The 18,596-nt window shown below is 42.7% G+C and overlaps 1 long non-coding RNA gene across 9 annotated transcripts in view; it reads left to right on the forward strand.

Moving 5' to 3' along the window:
- Nucleotides 1-18,596, forward strand: part of LOC129481056 (uncharacterized) — a 238,179-nt gene that overhangs the window by 177,481 nt on the left and 42,102 nt on the right. For 7 of the 9 annotated variants that reach the window (XR_010120369.1, XR_010120370.1, XR_010120366.1 and 4 more), the window contains 3 exons: nt 11,985-12,085; nt 15,445-15,611; nt 15,748-15,945. This is a non-coding gene — a long non-coding RNA (uncharacterized lncRNA). The remainder of the gene's footprint in view (nt 1-11,984; nt 12,086-15,444; nt 15,612-15,747; nt 15,946-18,596) is intronic. The other 2 variants (XR_010120372.1, XR_010120371.1) reach the window with 2 other exon arrangements.

Here is an 18,596-nt window from a genome sequence, read left to right on the forward strand (position 1 = left end):
CTGCATGGATTGTTTTAAATGGACTTGAAAAGGTGTTTTTCTTTTCTTTTCCTCCCTGAAATCTACTGCCCTGTGCAGTATCTCTCTATGAAGACCACATGAGTGCACTTACGTGTTCTCTGGTTCACTCCCTGAGGGAGGAAGGAAGAGTTTCAATTGCCTGGGACCCCGAGACCTCATTTTCAATTCTCTGCACTTGTCTTTTGTAAACACAAGAAGGTGGGATGAAGATGGCATTATTGACAATTATTTTTTGAGCATGTATGTGTGCAGGGCACTGACCACATCATCAAGAATGTGACACAGTCGCCTGCTAGGATAATTCTCTTCTTCCCTAACTGTTCCTCCAGGTCCCCTATACACATAGAAATCTCATGCTAAAAATATTTTACACAACAAATAGCTGTTGAGATCGCATCAAACCCTGAACAATAAGGAGCAATATAACCTTATGTGCTAGGTGTCATGTGCCTGATATGAAAAGCATCTGGTGACATGGGTGAAGGAGTGTCAGGGCTGGCCTAGCCTGGCCACTGTCCAACTATCTGTGGAAACTGGCCCTCGTCATGCTAGGAAGTGTGAGGGTAAGAGCTGGAATACACTGAGGCAAACTTGCTGTTGGGGGTTATTGGCAGCTGTTAGGGGTTAGAGACAGGACTCTCATGGGAAAGTAGTGTGCAAAATGCCACAGGAGGCTGGAGCTGGGCCCAGCAACAGTCTGGGGTCCAGCACAGCTCAGCTGTGGGCCTACCCCCATCCTATCCAGCATAGGGACTTGGCCTCTGTGTACACCACTACGGCTGCTTGGCCTCGCCTTTAACTCTGTGTACCTTTTCCTTAACTCATTTCTTCAGCTTAGTCTTGACCTTGACACCCTCATACCCTCTGTCCCGCAGCTGTCCTACATGGCACCTGCTCTCTGGGTACATGTTTTTAGCTTCTGGTCCCACTAACAATTCAGTGACTATTTTCCCTGTATTTCCTGGTTAATTTTGAGGGAAGCGTGGAGGGGGAAGGGAAGGAGGAAGGGAAGAGAGACTCATTGACTGAGTTAATTGCATTCTTCCTGTCTGGACAGAGCTTTGGAGGCCAGGCCACCTCCCAGGGGATGAGTTAGGCTCTGCTTGGCCACCTTTGAGTCACTTTTAGACCTGTGCAGGGCTGTCCCCCAGCCTGGGCTATGGGCATGGTTGTTCCCTTCAGGAGGACTGTGGATGTGGTGGACACCAATTTTGACATATTGCCCCTTTTCCCATACAAAGGAAGGATCAACGATGCTGGATATCCTGGTGTCAGGGTACTACCCTGGTGAGTTGCTCAGACTTTAGGAAGAGAGAAAGGAACCTCTTTTCTTCTTTACAAGAAAGCAGTCATGAAGCTTGGAGAATACATGTAAAGGTGATAATTTACACTCAATCTTCAATGATTCCAGAAACTTGAGGAAAGAGGTACAGATCCTTCATTTGAACCATGATGCCATGTATTTTGTATAGCACAGCTTGGTTTGGACTAGGCTGAAGGAGGGGAGTGGCTGAATTAGATACCAGTCTCCTTGTTATAGTTAAGTCTTCCTTAATAAGGTCTCAAGCTTGCATTTTAATCCAAAGACAGATTCTCGAGTGCTACCTCTTGGTGCTACTTCTAGGCACCATGACATATTCAGCAATGAGCTCCTCACCTGTTGCCCAGTGCATTGGCAGCATCCCTGGTTGATGCAGCCAAGCCATCTGGAGCAGGGCAAGAGGGGCACATGGGGTATAACAGCCAGATAGCTGCCAGATGCTGCAGTTTCTTGGCTGTGGCCTTGGCCTTCCTCTAGTCCTTTCACTATTATGCTGAGGGCATGTGGCAAAACAAGGCAGGCCCCACGGGCAGCTTATTTGCTTTTGGCTACTTCCAGTTGAGCTACCAAGAACTTGAGGAGCTTTTTCTTCTTCAGCTATTTTTCTTGAGAGCCTGAACATCCCCTCCATCTCTTCCACTTGTAGCACTTGTAGTCAGGCTCAGCCATAAGCCACTGACAAGAGTGTATTAACTGCAGATGTGAGGATGAAGCAAGGGCAAACTATGGTTAGTTTTCAGAGGCAACTGAGCCCCTTCAACACATAGATAGGGATTTCCATATATGGTGAATTTTGTCACTAAGTGCTTGGCTTTGTGGCATCCTATTTACCAGTATTTGAAGCTTTTATTTAACAATTTTATTATGTGGTTCTCTCTGGTGTTGAGTTTGAGCTCACTAATTAGATCGTTAAGTTCCTTGAAAGAAAGACAGGGCTTCTATACTCCTAAGCATTTCCTGCAATGTGTAACACAGCACTGTCATTATACAAGGAATTGGCACTCAATGGGTGTTTGTTAAATTGATTTGACCCAATCTCAATTTCATGTTCAGCTCAGGAGATTTCTTATTAAGTTCTAAGGAGTCTAGATCCTTTCTGGTCATCTATACCTGAAGGTGTAAATTCATTTTGACCAATTTTCCAACTTTAATCTTCTCTTGTGCACTTCAGGAAGAATAGCACCCCAGATGTGACTTTTTCAGGGACTTGGAATTCCAGATTTCCCCTGGGATTCAAGGCATCTGGGAGTTTGACTTCCTATTTTTTACTTTTCATCTCTGACCTCTTAAGCATGGTCATGTGACTTACTTCGGCTAATGAAATATCAGATGTAATGTGTGTTAACCTTCTCTGCCAAATTAATCTCCTTTCCTAGAAGAATAGGTGAAGTTATGCAGTGGTAACAACAGCTTCCAAAACTTAGTCGAGATTCTGTTTGACAGAGTGGCTCGGGGACCCAATTGACAGACAGTCTGTCATCTCAGTGTGTGCTGCTGGGATCACTGTGGCAGGGGAAGCTGGCATGGATAATCATTCACCAACTCTTAGCTAACTCTTCCACCCTGAAGTGACACACATTACAACAGATAGTTCATTAGCCAAAGTAAGCCACATGGCCATGCTTAACTTCAAGAGGATGGAGAAGTGCAGTCCTTTCCTGGCTCTGGAAAGAACCAAGAGTCAAAAATACTGGTGACCTCTGTAGAACTGACCATACCTCCTCAGAGAGCCCGGAAGTTGCTGTCTTTCAGTTCATTCTTTAATAAGGCATGGAGCGACCCTTGGGAATAATATAAATACTTTATCCTTTGAGGTTCACAGGAGTTAAGAAACAAACCTGTATTAAAGATGATTTATGTATTAATAATTAAAAATTAGATTTTTAAATATTATGTAAATATCAGGTTATTTTCCACCAAATCAGTGATCAGCAGTAATCAGTTGTAGCACTCTCTAAATGCCATAGAAGCAGATGGCTGATGGAAGTGATTGGATGTGTTTAGAGTTGCCAGCCTTTTTCATGCTTCTGATGCCTCTTATACCTCACAGTCACTCAAAGGCCCAGCAGCTCAGAGCCCTTCTCCATCATCAGAGTCACTTCAGACTCCTGAGCTCTGGGGGTCTGATCTTTATTCCCTGCCCTGTGATTGACTCTGTCAGTCACAAAGCAAGGCTCCAGGTTCTTCAAAAGCAAACAGGGAGTCATCCTGCCTCACTCAGTGGTCCTGTGTTCCACACTCATTCGATAACTTCCCTCCTTCCAAAGATACAATTCTAGGTCAGGCTCAGTGGTTCATGACTGTAATCCCAGCCAGGGCAGGGGAGTCACTTGAGATCAGGAATTTGAGACCAGCCTGGCCCACATGGTGATACCCATCTCTACAAAAATTTAAAAATTAGCCAGGCATGGTGGTGCACGTCTGTGGTCCCAGCTACTTGGGAGGCTGAGGCACGAGAATCGCTTGAACCCAGGAGGTGGTGGTTGTAGTGAGCCAAGACCGTGCCACTGGGTGACAGAGTAAGACTCTGTCAAAAACAAACACACAAAAAAACAAAAACAAAGATACAATTCTAACCATAAGAACCAGGAGTTTATTCACAAGTGTAATGAGTTTGGTAGTCAATGCTCTTTTAACCCAAGTCAATGGACTATTACTCCAGCATGCCAAGTAAGAGCCAACGATGATATGATTGAAAGAGCTTTTGCATTAGAATCTAAAGACTGGTTCAACTCCCAGCTCTGCCATGTTCTAGCTGTGTTACCTAGGAAAAATCACTTGGCCTCTCTAAACCTTCATTGGTAAAATTAGGATAATTACACTTACCTTCTAGGATGGAGTTTCCTACTGACAGAATATAAATTATAATGCCTACCTCTTGGGGTCATGGGAATTTAAATTATTTTGACAAAGATAATTTATGGGAAAAATATATATGTATAAGTATGTATATCCTAAGCTGGGAACTTCTTCCCTCCTTTTTTGCTTGCTAATTAAGAGTCATAAATAAAATGCTGATGAGCTGCAGTCTGCCGTCTGTGCTGTAGCTGGAGGGCTGTTTTGACTTAGCCTGACAAATGGCTAACCAGCCGCTCCCACGATGCCCAACTCAAGTGTTCAGCACTGAGAAATCCAGCTACTGCCAACAGCATCTTATAAACTTGTCACTATTTACTTACTTGGTGACAGTGTTTTTGTTCAGTGATCATCCCTGAGATTTTACTCGTCAGGGTGTGTCTGTTTCTCTCAAAATGCCAAAATGCCATTTAAATAGAATCCTTTCTCAAACCACATGAAAATAGTGAAGGTCTCTAAATGAGACTTGATGCCCTTGTAGTTCATCCCCATTGCAGTGCAGTTGGGGTGGGATGTTATCTTTACAAAGCAGTAGCTGCATGTGCACAGGGCTTTATTAAATGGACACAAACTTCAGAGCTGCTTCAATAAGCTACTAGTCAGGATTTTCAGGTAACCTGTTGAGTGGTGTGCTAGAGACAGCTCATACATGCTTGGAAGAACTGATTGTTACATTTTCAGGAATTTTGCAAGGTGGTTGAAATCATGCTGGTACACTGTTTACACCATGGAAATGAGCAAACACTACAAAATCAGGCATTTTCTCCCAGAGGTCTGGTTGCTAAACATTTACCAGCTCAGCACTCTACAGTATAACCAAATCTTTGAGCACCTGGGTGAAACACAGATGTGACTGAGAATGGGAGAAGGGGCATCCCAAATCAGAAGTATAAATAAAACCATGATGCAGGACTCACTTTTCTTGAGTCCCTGCTGTGTGCTAGGTTCTATGCTAGCCTAGATTGAAACTGACATATATCAGGAGGTACCTAGCAAATTAATGGGGCCTACCAAAAGTGTATTCATATGAAGGACAGAGAGCCTCCTAGGAGCTTGACAAGCTGGTCATGGGAGAGAGGGAATAATGCTAGGTATAACATGGTACTTGTCACTCAGGTTTCAAGCCAGGCCCTAGCTGAGATTTGTAGAGGGTGGGTTGGGGAAAGCTTTAAGTAAAAACAGAAAAGGCTGCTTTGGGAAAACTCTGTAGGACAAGATGGCATTGTTTGGATTTGACATCTTGTTTGTTCCAGGACCTCAGCTGCAGTAGTTTTGGGACAGCAGAGGCTTGGCTGACCCACAGAGTGCAGTGGGGTGGGCTCCCTTGCAAGCTCTTTTGCAAGAGCACTTGTGGGGGACCACAGTGTGAACAAAGAAGGGGAAAGGGATAGTAGAATTTCTTTTGATGACCCCATATGTACTGGTAAGGCAAAGGGGAAGCTGGTTGCACATACATTTTCTCAACTTATCCTCACAACACCCTTATGAAAAAGGCATTATCATATCCTCTTTGTAGGTGAAGAAACTGAGGCTTGGAGGGTCCGAATAATTTGCCCAATATCACAGAAAGTAAGTGGCAGAGCTGGGATTCACACATGGGGCTGACGGCAAACCCTTCATGGGGCCTCTGTGACCAGCCTGAATTCATGTCTGCATATTCATTTATTTTCTTCTAATTTGGGGGGAAGAAGTCTCTCTCTTCTTTCCAAGGTCAACCTTTCCACTCCTGCCCATAAATCCTGTACCTTCCTAATTCCTGCTCCAGAGTCTTTGTAAAGCACCCCATTGCTCTGTTGTGCATCTTTAGCCTTTCTTCTGTCAGTTTATTCATTAATTTTTGCCATCTATTAACAGAAATGAGTGACTGCGTGGGGACTTTCTTAGCCTTCTGTCTTAGCCTCTGTGTTGTACTGAACACAGAACACATTCTCCTTTATTCTTGAAACTCTCTACTTCCCAGCTTCTGTGATTGATTTTTCTCTTCCCTCTCTGATTATTCTTCTGATCACTTCTGGCTCTTCTCCCTTTCCCAACCATGAAATAGAAGCATTACTCCAAGAGTCTAGTGTTGGTTCTCTTCTTCTTCTTGTGGTCCCCATGACCTCAGTACTCTATGCAGACAAATATATGAATATATCTACAGCTCTAGTTAGGAAATGAGCAGAAGTAACTCAACCATGTCCCCAGGACCAAGAGCAGTCTCTGGCATGTAGTGGGTACTCAATAAATAGCAGGGATTTCAGATGAAGAGAACATTGTGAACAGAGGCTGTGCATGTATGTATTGATTTATTTGGTGGATACCCCTTTCAGGCTCCTGAACTCCTCAAACTCAGAAACTGTGCCTTTTCCTCATTTTTAATTTCCTGATCCAGCATAATATGTAGTAGCTGTTCAATAAATGTTTGCTGAATGAATGAATGAGTCCAAGGTCGATGATAAATTGATGCAAAACTGTGGCAGTCCTTATATAGGAATTTAGGCTTTACTGTATGTGCAGTAGGCTTGCAGCCATGCAAGGCTTTTTCTCATTTGAGTAACTCAATTGAAGCTGCGCTCCAGGATGACTCATCTGGCTGCCGTCAGCATTGAAACCTTGTGCCATCTTCCTCCCTTGTCCTTGCTGTTCCATCTCTAATCAGTGGCCCAATCTTGTTGATTTTACTTCCACGTGTGGCTTTATGGCTCGTATTTGTGTTTTTGTTTCTATTCTCATGGCCACCTCCCAAGGTCAGCTCTAATTACCTCTTGTCTGGATGTCAGCATTGGTCACTCCCCACTCTGGTCACTGTTGATCCCTTTTCTGTAAGCCACGGCCTTGGCTATGCTACTGATGACTGGCTGTGTTTGAAAAAAAGAAAACAGAACAAAGCAGAATTGGTCCTGGGAAAGCAAGGATAAAGAGGGCTAAAGTAACACTCCATTATCTGCCTTTAATCCCACAGGCCCTTAAAGCTGTTGCCTGCTTTGGGTTTTACCCTTGAGTTGCTTGAGTGGGCTTATCCCCTCATTGCTCCTTATAACAAAGAGTAGGATCCATTCTCACAATAAAGTTAAATTGTAGGGAAAGAAAGCGGACCAATGGGAAGCTTGTGCTTGACTATGTTGTTGAAAAGAGGCAAAGGAAATGGAAGAGCAATCCTTTAGAGAAGGGAGAACAAGAGAAGGGAAAATGTAAAAGAGGAGATAGGAGAAGGCCATTAAGATAATAATTCTAGAGGGAAGGAAGAAAAAAAGGAGAGAAGACCAGAGCTGAGCTCCTGCCATTTTTCATAGGTAATTATGATTAAATGGGCCGTTTCTGAAAATGCCCAATAAATGTGCACTATTACCTTAAGGTTTTGCTCTATTGCTATGCAATGCATGGGCATTGCATGAACTTTATCAGTCCAGAATTTTACCTAATAAAACAGTGAGCTAATGGACTTTAGGGGGCCTCTCTGGGGACTCGAGCTTAAGCAATTTAGGTCAGTGTTATGCAAAGTGTGATTTGCCTTCTGCAAGGAGGTAAGTACAGAAATCCACAGTCTGTATTTAGAAACTTTATAGCATTGCACATTGCTACAATGATGTGCAGGAGGTGGGTGGTACCAGTCGAGAGAGCCAGAGCCAGAAAGATCGTGGGCATTTCTTCCCATTTTTGCAGCTCAGTAACTTCACTGTGGTAGCTTGAAATCAGCCATAATGGGAGGTATTTTTATCATGCAAATTGAGAAATGCTACAAATCAGGACTCCTCCCACCCTTAAGAACCGGGTGCTAAACATTTGCGGCACGCCACTGCTTGGCTGAGAAGTCCAAGCATCTGATGAGGAAATACTATGGAACGGCATGTTGTTCCACTTTCTTGGTGAGTTACTTGTGACTGGAGCTGCCTACCCAGACATGCATGGTAGGATCACCTATCTGTTGACAAAGGAATAGAGGAAATTGGTCCTTCACCATAGGGAGTTTGAAATGCACTGCCCTAGATCACCTTCAGCTTGTTCTGAGATCCAACAGAGTATTTCAACAGAGGTCTTCATGATAACCAAATGGAATAGCCCACTGGTTTAGAAACCTTCTACTCCAGATTTTGAGTCCTATAAGACAGTTAGGATCAAGGGTAGCTGTGGCAGACCCAGCTGGGGCAGAGAAGCCAAATGTGAAATAGCAGAAGGTATGTGTATTAGTCTATTAGGACTGCCATGAAAAATACCAAAGAATTGGTGGCATAAACAACAGAAATTTTTTTTTTCACAGCTCTGGAGGCTGTAAGTCCAAGATCAAGGTGTTGGCAGACTTAGTTTCTCCTGAGGCCACTCTCCTTGCCCTGCAGATGGCCGCCTTCTTGCTGTGTCCTCACATGGTCTTTTCTCTATTTGCATGCAAATAGAGAAACCCTGGTGTCTCCTCCTCTTCTTACAAGGACACCAATCCTATAGGATTAGGGCCCCACCTTTATTACCTCATTTGACTACAATGATCCTTTAAAGGCTCTGTCTTGAAATACAGTCACCTTGGGGGTTGGGACTTTATACAAAATTTGGGAGGACACAACCCAGTCTGTGTCAGTGTGTCACTGTGCTTTACCTGTCGGGGCTCACTCTGCATTCCAATCAAGCATGGTGTAGTGGGTCACAAGACTGGAGCTAAGGAGGCTTGACCTGACTCCTAGGTCTACCTTCCCATTGGCTGTGTGGCTTTGGGCACCCTAATCTTATCCTGCATTATTCATCTGTAAGATGAATATAATACAAGGGCTTCCCTCACAGTGTAGTTATGAAGATCAAGTGAAGTCATGGAGGTAAGCTTTTAGCACAATGTCTGGCCCATGATAGGTGCTTAATAAATGTATACTTTTAATTTATGGTTTTGCTCTATTGCTGTGCATTTCATATGCAGCATATTTTTAGGTCTCAGAGGAGGCCTAGGTGTGGAGAGCTGATGCAAAGAGTCTTCTATCTCATTTTTAGATCCCCAGCCTATCGTCCTCATCTCCAGTATCATGGGTAAGAAAAGGCCAAGATTTTTCTGACACCCCCCATTTTACACATTCACTCTGAACTTGCTAAGGCCGACTTTGAGTGGAGAGCCATGATTTCCTGAAGATCAATAATGCCAAAGAATCCAAAGGCATCACTTATTAACCAATTTCCCAGTGGCCTGGCCTGCAGTGGGGTGAGAGGCATCAGAAAACACATAGGAACTGAGAATCAATGCACTGGGAAGAAAACCAGCTCCCTTGAAGGGGCTAATTCTCCCAGTGTGTAAATAAATTATGTAAACAAATATCTGATCATATTTATAACCTCTACTTCTGAAAAATCCACCTAGGTGAATTTATTTGACTTTTACCCACTAGAAGAAGTTTGTTTAAACAATATTATCAAGAAAAATCACGTAGTCAAATTGTTAGACTTTGAAGACAAAATGGGCAATTTTAGACATGAGGAAACTGATATGTTTTAAAAAAATCTCCTGGTGTATTAATTTGAAGATGAAAAGCTTTTAATTAAAAACACAAAAATAAGATTCTTAGATGAAAAATTAAGTATATTATACCTGGTTCAGTATTCTTTTGGATAATTCAAATTTTGGTGATCAGAAAAAGAGATGCATAGGCTTTTGCTGCATAAGATCTTGCCAAGATGCTTTTACTGCCTGGCATTGATTTTCCCTCTTACCCACTCCGGGCATTCTCACTTCTGTTGGATGCCCCTTCCACTTTCTAGCAATCTCCAACCTCATCAAGGGCTATCCCTCCTCCAGTTCCTGCCTGGAGTCCCATCTCTGTTCTTGTCTTCCCTGACTACTCCTGCTTGGAAAGAAATCTTCCTCACCTGAATCACTCTAGCACTTTTACTCTGTATTGTTAATTTGCCAATTAATCTCATCCACCTTTGCAATGACTTTCATGATATGACCTTGAATTGCATGGTTTGAGGGCTTGTCTATCTTTTTAAGCTGCAGGTACCCTGAGAAAGGGACCTCATCTTACTCTTTGACACTCCTCCCCCGTTTAGTGATAATTAGCTGTGTGCCTTTTATAGAGTAGGAAGTCAATGAATATCACAGAGTTGATCTGCTTTTTCCTGAAATGGTTAAGATCATTTTATGTTAATAAGTGTGTGTCTAGTCAAACTTACAGCAGTAAGCACTGAGGCTTTTTCTTTTTTAACTGTAGATATCAAGCTGTAATTCTCTAGTAAATGCTCCTGGAATGTAATCTGGGGGTGCCTTTGTTCCAGTGAGTTACAGTAATTTTTAAATCTAACTCTGGTGTAAAAGAGACCTGGGTTGAGTTCTAGTTTTCTTGGTTACCAGCTGTCTGACCTTGGGTAAATTACTACCTCTCTGTGATGGTTAATTTTAGGTGTCAACTAGGTTAAGGGATTCCCAGACAGTTGGTAAAGCATTATTTCTGGGAGAGATTGACGTTTGAGTCAGTGGACTGAGAAAGGAAGATCTGCTCTCACCCAGCGTGGGTGGACACTGTCAAATCAGCTGAGGGCCTGGAGAGAACCAAAAGGCAGGGAAAAGGCGAATTTGCTCTCTCTTCCGGAGCTTCTCCAGCCTTGTACATGAGGACTTCAGGGTCTCTGGCCTTCAGACTCTGGGACTTTTGAACCAGCAGCCCCCAGGTTCTCAGGCCTTTGGCCTCTGACCAAGAGTTACATCATTGTCTTCACTGATTCTGAGGCCTTGGAACTTGGACTGAGCTATACCACTGACTCTTCTGTTCTCCAGCTTGCAGACTACCTGTCATGGGGCTTCTCAGCCTCCATAATCACATGAGCCAGTTTCCATAATAACTCTGCTCTTGTCTGTCTGTCTATCTATCTATCTATCTATCTATCTATCCATTCTATTGGTTCTGTTTCTCTGGAGAACTTTGACTAATGTACTCTCTAAAGCCCAGTATCTTCATCTGTTAAGTGTGAGTAATAATAACACCTTATAAGGTGGTGGCAGAGGAGTAAAATAGAAATAGTAGCACTAAATGAATATTAGATTTTTATCATTAATATTATTGTGACATACAGAGATCAAAAAGTAGAAACCTTACCCGTGGCTATCAGTCTCCATTCATCTGAACCAAGGGTAAAGTGTAAGACCGGTGGCCATGTGCGATTGCTCACGCCTGTAATCCCAGCACTTTGGGAGGCCGAGGCAGGCAGATCACAAGGTCAAGAGATCAAGACCATCCTGGCCAGCATGGTGAAACCCGGTCTCTACTAAAAATACAAAAAAAAAAAAAAAAAAAAAAAATAGCTGGGCATGGTAGTGTGTGCCTGTAGTTCCAGCTACTCCAGAGGCTGAGGCAGGAGAATTGCTTGAACCTGGGAGGCGGAGGTTGCAATGAGCCAGGATCGTGCCACTGCACTCTAGCCTGGCGACAGGGCGAGACTCTGTCTCAAAAAAAAAAAAAAAAAAAAGTAAGACTGGCACACCACTGGCGAATTGGCCATGCAGGAGCTGGGTCTTTACTTCCCTGTGCCCAGTGCTGCTGGATAAGAAGTATAATATTTCTTGTGCAGAATTCAGAAGGAGCACTTTCTCATCTAGGAAGAGGTGACTTGTGAACCACCTTTGGCCTCATATTGTCATCACCTCCCCAATTCCCACTTCCCTTTGTAAAGCATAAAACATTTTAATACCTACAAGACACTATATTTTGTGTTGTTACTCTGGAGTTGGGCAGGTTGCACTGCCAGTACAATCATATTCATTAAAGATAAGTCAGCAGGACATTTGGCCTGGAATGAATGATGAAACAAAGTCAAACCATATTCAATGTTTTATCAGAGATGTTCAAGAAAAACAACAACTTCAGTGGAAGAAGAAGATAGAAGCCCAGGTCCTGTGTTTCACCAAGACAGCCGTGCAAAGCAGATGCTGCCAAAAAGGTGCAAAGTGGTTTGTCAGCTCTTCTGTATGTTCTAACAAATTAGACATGCATCCCAAAAGGTATACTACAATATTAAAGCTTATTTATACACACTGTAAAGTTTCCCCTGAGTGTCCTGGCAGGCACATGCATGGCTGGGCAGTATCTGTGGACTGATTTCTTTGTGAATTACCTGGAGCTGACAGGGCTGAAACCCACAGCTGACTCGGAGGAGGGTGGAAGCTTGTGCTGGGCAAGGGGCTGAGGCCCTTCTGTGTAAGTCATATTAATCTCCTCTGAGCAGAGTGGTACAAAATTACTAAAGCTGCTTCTCGAAGACACTTCTAATGCAGTACCTAATGAAAATGTCAGGTGCGACGAGTTATTAGTTGCTGCACTGCTGTTCTGAAGTCCCAGCTATTTCTCTACCTGTTATCCATGAACATGAGTTTTGTGGGGAAGGCAGTCACAGTCTGAGGAAAGCATCAGCAGTCATGTGTGCTGTCAGGCCTGTAAAGTGAGTGAGGACAATGAAGCTGGTTGAAGTGCCCCAGGAAATGGCCAGACTTCCATAGTGGAGGTGAGGTGAAGAAGTGAGTCCTGGCAAAGGTGTGTGGGGAGAAGAAGCTGCCTGGTGTACGATGCTGAGTAATGATACAACCCAAATCATCTGACTCTGCAGATTTGAAAGTTGCTATTATTATTAAGAATTCAGATGGGAAAAGAAATATGGTTTCGGTTATTTCCATAGTCATTCCAGAAATCCAGGCTCAGTTTGGCATTTATTGACATAACTGTTTATTTCAGATCCATGTAGAAGTTTGTATCTTTCTGGCTTGCATGATACTTCAGCCTTTCCTTGGAGTCTCTGCGGCTTCTCTTCCTCCCTTGCTCACGTCCAGTCATTGTCAAATGGCTTTGTGCAAGTTACTCTTTCTCGGCCTCCATTTTTTTGGATCCTGCCTTTGTTCGATCTCGTTTCTCTTTGCCGCCCTCCTTACCTGTACTCTTTCTAGTCCAGGCCCTCTGGACCTCTTGCCTGGACCTCCAAGCTCTCCCTCCTCCCATCTCTTCCCTTTCAACCTTCCTACCCAGAGCACAGCAGTAGTAACAGCTAACACCGTTTAATAGGCATCCTTTCTATGCCAGGCCCTGGGGTTGCTATGTCACATATATTACTTGTAATGTTTGCAATAGCCCTGGAAATGGTATTATTACCTCCATTTTACAGTTTGGAAGGCACCAAAAAAGGCACATAATGTGCCCACATTCATGCAAGCTAATGAAGGGCAAAACTGGAATGAGAACCCAGAGCCGCTGGGTCCCTCAGTTTATGCTATTTCCTAACCATACTGCTTTCTCCACTCAGAATCCTTTAGTGGCTCCCATTGCCTAATAGATCAAGTCTGGGCTCCTTATCTTGGATTCTGGGTCCTCTAAAATGTAGTCTGCTAGGTTTCCAGGCTTTCCTCTCCACCCCTCACACATCCTACTCTTTAGCCAAAAAAACAGACAAAAACCCCAAAAACAAAAAAAAATATTTTTATTTATACCCGTGCTTTCTTTCCTAAGTGCTTTTATATGTGCTATTTCTCCTGCCGGGAGCAGAGATTGTCACGCTTTCCTCTGTATAAGTAAATGTTGCCCAAGAAAACATTGAACAGAGGCTAGAGATCCATTTATTTTCTGGTTCACAAAGGGCATATTGGATCTTTATTAAATAGTCTAAAATGTCCTTTCAATAACGTTTTTCTTTAATATCTTTTTAAAAGACATTTAAAGTGAATCAGAAAGCAATTAAATGATTAATTGCTGCAGCTGGATTCTGCTGCCCTCAGCCTCTGTGGATGCTATCTGACCGATTAACCTCCATTTCTGAGCTCTATCTGATTGAGGGAAGCAATGACGGAAAACGCTTGGCCTGTCACATGACTGATCCTTGCTGTCATGAGCCATCGTTTTCTAACTGCAAGCTTTCATTTTCAAAGCCCTGGCGTGATTTCAGGAGCTGTAAACCCTCATGTGAGTAAGTGAGCAGTAAGAACTGGCAGTTTTTCAATCTTAAGTCTCTCCAGCTTTAAACCCACATTTAGCTGTGATTCTTTTTTTCTCCTTAAGTTGGACATTTTTTTAGAGAATACTTTTTTGATAAATAAAGTGGGGTGAAGGTGAATTTGACTGAGACAGATATGGGTTGGTCCATTTAGGGCTGACCCTGGGGGAAAAAAAAGTCATATCAGTCTTGACATTAATTCCGTAGTCAGAGTAAGTGAGAGAGGAGTAGATTAGTATATAGGGTTCCCAGCCTTCCCAGTACAACCATGGACTCAGAGTTAGGGACACTAAAAATATACATGAAGTTTATGATTTCACTGGTAGAGATGGCCCACAATGCCAATTTGGACAGGCATTACTCTAAACGTGGTGGGGAAGGTCAGGAGACATCTGCTCCAAGGCATAACCTCTAGGACAGTTTGTGGGGTATCAGGAAAGGATATATCATTGGAAAGATTTCTAGTTGCCGTACACAAATAATTGGGCTTCAGTTTAATGCAGAATTAACTGTTCTCAGTGTGTTATTAGTTGGACAATTGGATTATTACATTATTTACATTAGTGTTTATAGGTAATTAAAAACAAAAATGTGAATATAATATGAACTATCTCAAAGATTTGTCTCTGCTTGATAGTTTTATTTCAAATTTATATATCAAATGTTTTGTTACCCTTTTTTCATTTCATTTTTTAGCTTTCAAAACAAATTAGCAAGAGGAGGAAAGAGGAGAGGGAGAAACTGTGCACACCACCAGAATGTTATAGTAGGCAATATCATGAAAGCAGTGTTGGAACTTTATACTCAGGTTTTGATTCTGCATCTATCTCTTTGTTGTCTTATCCTCTATCTTCATCTTTACCAAGTAATTATTGACCATCAAATGCCATTATGGTACCATCTTAAGAAATGGATGTAAAGAATTCTACAGGGAAAAAAAGCACATTGTCAGTGTATGAAATTTATTTAGAAGACAGTTACAGACACATATAAAAATGATAGCAGCTTATGTTTATGAAGCACTCACTATATACCAAGCACTTTCTATTAGCTAATAATAATATTTGCTCATTTAATATTAGCTCACAGAATAATATTAATATTATTAGCTCATTTAATCCTCTCGACAACTGTCTAGGGTAGTTACTATTATCCCTATTTTATAAGGATAAGAAAATTAAGTCAAAAAGAGATGAAATAATTTGTTTACAGTCACATAGCTAGGAAGTGGTAGAGTCACAAGTTGAACCCAGGTAGTCTGAATCCAGAATAATAATAATAAAAAAGGGTATAACCAGGGTGGAAACTTATTTTGCTCTTTTCAGGTTTCCTAGACTTTCCATCACCACCAGTGAATTCTGAGTGACAATAGTGTGGAATTTGGAAGAATGGAAGAGAAACTGAAGTAGAGAGATGGTGAAAGAGAAGAAAAAATGAAGAAAGATGCTTGCAAAAATACTGCTGTGGGTCCTGAGATGAGGATTCTGGGAGGGTAGGTGTGGCAATATCTCCCGTTCTGTGCTTACCTGGGCCTCAGCTGGTACCAGCAGACAGGGATGGGCAATCAGTTAAGGAGTGTGGCTGGCGACTGGTGTGTCATGCATTTGCGCTGGTTTTCTGCTCCTCAGGCTGAAATGGATACCCCTGACAGCTCCCTTTGAGTTCCTGTTCATCTGAAGTACACCACCCTTCTAGATATGCTGTCACTTTCCTTCTGCAGAGCCACGGTGGTGTCCTGTCTTCTCAGACCTCTTCTCACGTCAAATCACTTAGGACACGGCCACCAGACAGGTTTGGGATTCCAGAGCTTTTCAGATGTTAGAAAGGTAAATGGTATATATTGCATATGTAGTATTTCTAGTAGAGTCTGGGTCAGCACCTCATAAGCGAATATATTAATATTTTGACCACAACATATATGCATCGTCATCCTCAGGTCAGTAGTGACTATGTAGAACCTCATGTCAAAAAGGTCAGATTTTTTCCACCTATGGAGTTTTTATGTCAAATATGTGAAAAACTTTTGGTTGCAGGGCTTTTGGGATTTTGGAACTGAGGATAAGGTATTGTGGACCATATCATTACCAGTTCCTTCCTCTTTCATCAAGGGCATGAGCGTGAAGATGCTGACAAAGCTGTTCCTACACTTCCTGTGCTGGCTGGGAAGGGATCTGATTTGGGCTGAGCCTTAAGAATCACAGTTCCAAGCTTTCTTCTCATTCCAGATTTTAGTCGGGAAAGTAGGCATTCTGGAAGTAGAGTCCATATCTATACTTTATACATTCCCCGTAGGTTTGATGAGCAAAAAGTAATAAAGGAAACACAAACTCAAGAAAGAAAAGATTTTTCTCGGAAAAATCTATTTACACTACTTAGGCCTCTACCCTTCTTCCCTTGGGAGTTTCTTAGCTTAGCTTGGAAGATCACAGATTAAAGTACAATATAGCAAGTATTATTAAAAACAACCTGTAAAACTGCATTATCCCAAAGATTTAGCAGCTAATTTTCTGTTGCCTTTAGTTCTCACATCATTTTTTTTTCAGGGTATAACCTTCTTTAAATTTTATGCCCTGCTCTCAAATTCCTTCTGTGTTTAATGACTAATCTCTTTATTTGTGTTTACCCTGGCGAAGCCCGTAGAAAGAAAATCATAAATTAATGGCATATATTTGCAGCTATAAACAGGACAAATTCAGAAATACACAAACATGCCTGGTAACCTATTTCCTGGAATTGCAATGCTCAACTCCCAATTAACCTTAGATTTACAAGTCTAATCAAATGGCCCAGTCCATTTCCATTGAAAAGCTGTGCACTGTGTATAATCTTTCACTTGACCTAAATCTGTAGTAGACTTTGGGAAATAAACTCTTATGTGGAGCCAGTCATTCTGTTGGATGAAGTCAATGTCCCTTTTTAGGAACTTGAGCTACCACTTTATGTACTCTAAGACACAGTTTGCAAAGGACTAGTCTGCCATACCCCATGTAGGAGGAGGACTGTGTTGGCTCCTACCACAGGGTGTGTTCTGTGGTAATGGAAGGCTATTCTGAGTCACTTACACTGTGTCCCTGGGTCTTCCTTAAGGACAGTGTATGGTTTTAGATAATAGTAGCAAACATTTATCTACCACCTCTCTAGATCAGCTAGGCATTCTTTTTTTTTTTTTTTTGACACAGTCTCACTCTGCTGGCCAGGCTGGATTGCAGTGGCACGATGAACTCAGCTCACTGCAGCCTCTGTCTCCTGGGCTCAAGCACTTCTCCTGCCTCAGCTTCCCGAGTAGCTGGGATTACAGGCATGTGCCACCATGCCTGGCTAATTTTTGTATTTTAATAGAGATGGGGTTTCACCATGTTGGCCAGGCTGGTCTCAAACACCTGACCTCAGGTAATCTGCCCACCTCGGCCTCCCAAAGTGCTGGGATTACAGGCGTGAGCCACTACGCCTGGCCGGGTATTCTTCTAAGCCCTTTCTGCTGTGAACTCCTTTAATCTTCTTAACAAACAAAGGGGCAGGAACCATTATAATCACTGTTCAAGAGATGAGAAAACTCAGGCACAGAGAGGTTAAGTAAATTATCCAATCAGCCTCAGCTAGTGACTGGGGAAGTGGGGCTTTGAACCTGACAGTCTTTCCTAGGATCTACCATATAACCATGAAGTCACATTGCTTTCTGGGATATTGCATAGCCTATGGTGAAACCTGAATAGTGTGGAGCTTGCCACACGGGGTTCATTAGAATGTACCCTATCCCGGTTGCAGTGAGCGGAGATCGTGCCACTGCACTCCAGCCTGGGCAACGAGAGAAACTCCGTCTCAAAAAAAAAAAAAAAAAAGTACCCTCCCCCAGTGCTTTTCAAACCTTGGGGCTCTGCAGAATCCCTAAGCGTCATGGGAACAAGAGGCAAAGGAGGCTCTGGACTTCTACGCCCACATCAGCCAGAACCAGTCAGCGTTTTAAATGTTACTTGCTAGCACTAAGAGTTTATCTGAGTAGGGGGCTCTGCAGCTCACAAGAAGCTTAAGAACTATAGCTCTAAACATTCAAGCCAGTTAACTCATACAGGGCTCGTACCAGTTGCAAAGAGAAATGAGATGTAGAAACCCTGACCCCAGTGCTGTGTGTTGCTGTCATACTCTTTCTTACTATAGTCAATATCATAGTTGTGAAGTCAGTGTGCATTTTGGCGATGACATTTCAGGGTAAACTAGAGGCTGCTGCCTAGGTACCCCATGGTGGTGACCAGATCAGGTGCTTTCAGAGTAGAAGATGAAAAAGCCCAGCCAATGCTAGAGGCCTGGTCTAGGGAGGGGTAGGAGAGATGAGGCAAAAATGCTCAACATGGTAGGAAAGGCATGAGATTAAAAAAAGTGGTGAACAGAGCCAAGGGCAGGTGCTGAAATGAGGGTCCATACTCTGTGAATTAGATTGTTGAAAGTAGGGCTGGGAGCAGCAGAAGAGAAACAGATTGAA

Source organism: Symphalangus syndactylus, chromosome 4 (genome assembly GCF_028878055.3).
Source record: "Symphalangus syndactylus isolate Jambi chromosome 4, NHGRI_mSymSyn1-v2.1_pri, whole genome shotgun sequence".
Classification (NCBI taxonomy): Eukaryota; Metazoa; Chordata; class Mammalia; order Primates; family Hylobatidae; genus Symphalangus; species Symphalangus syndactylus.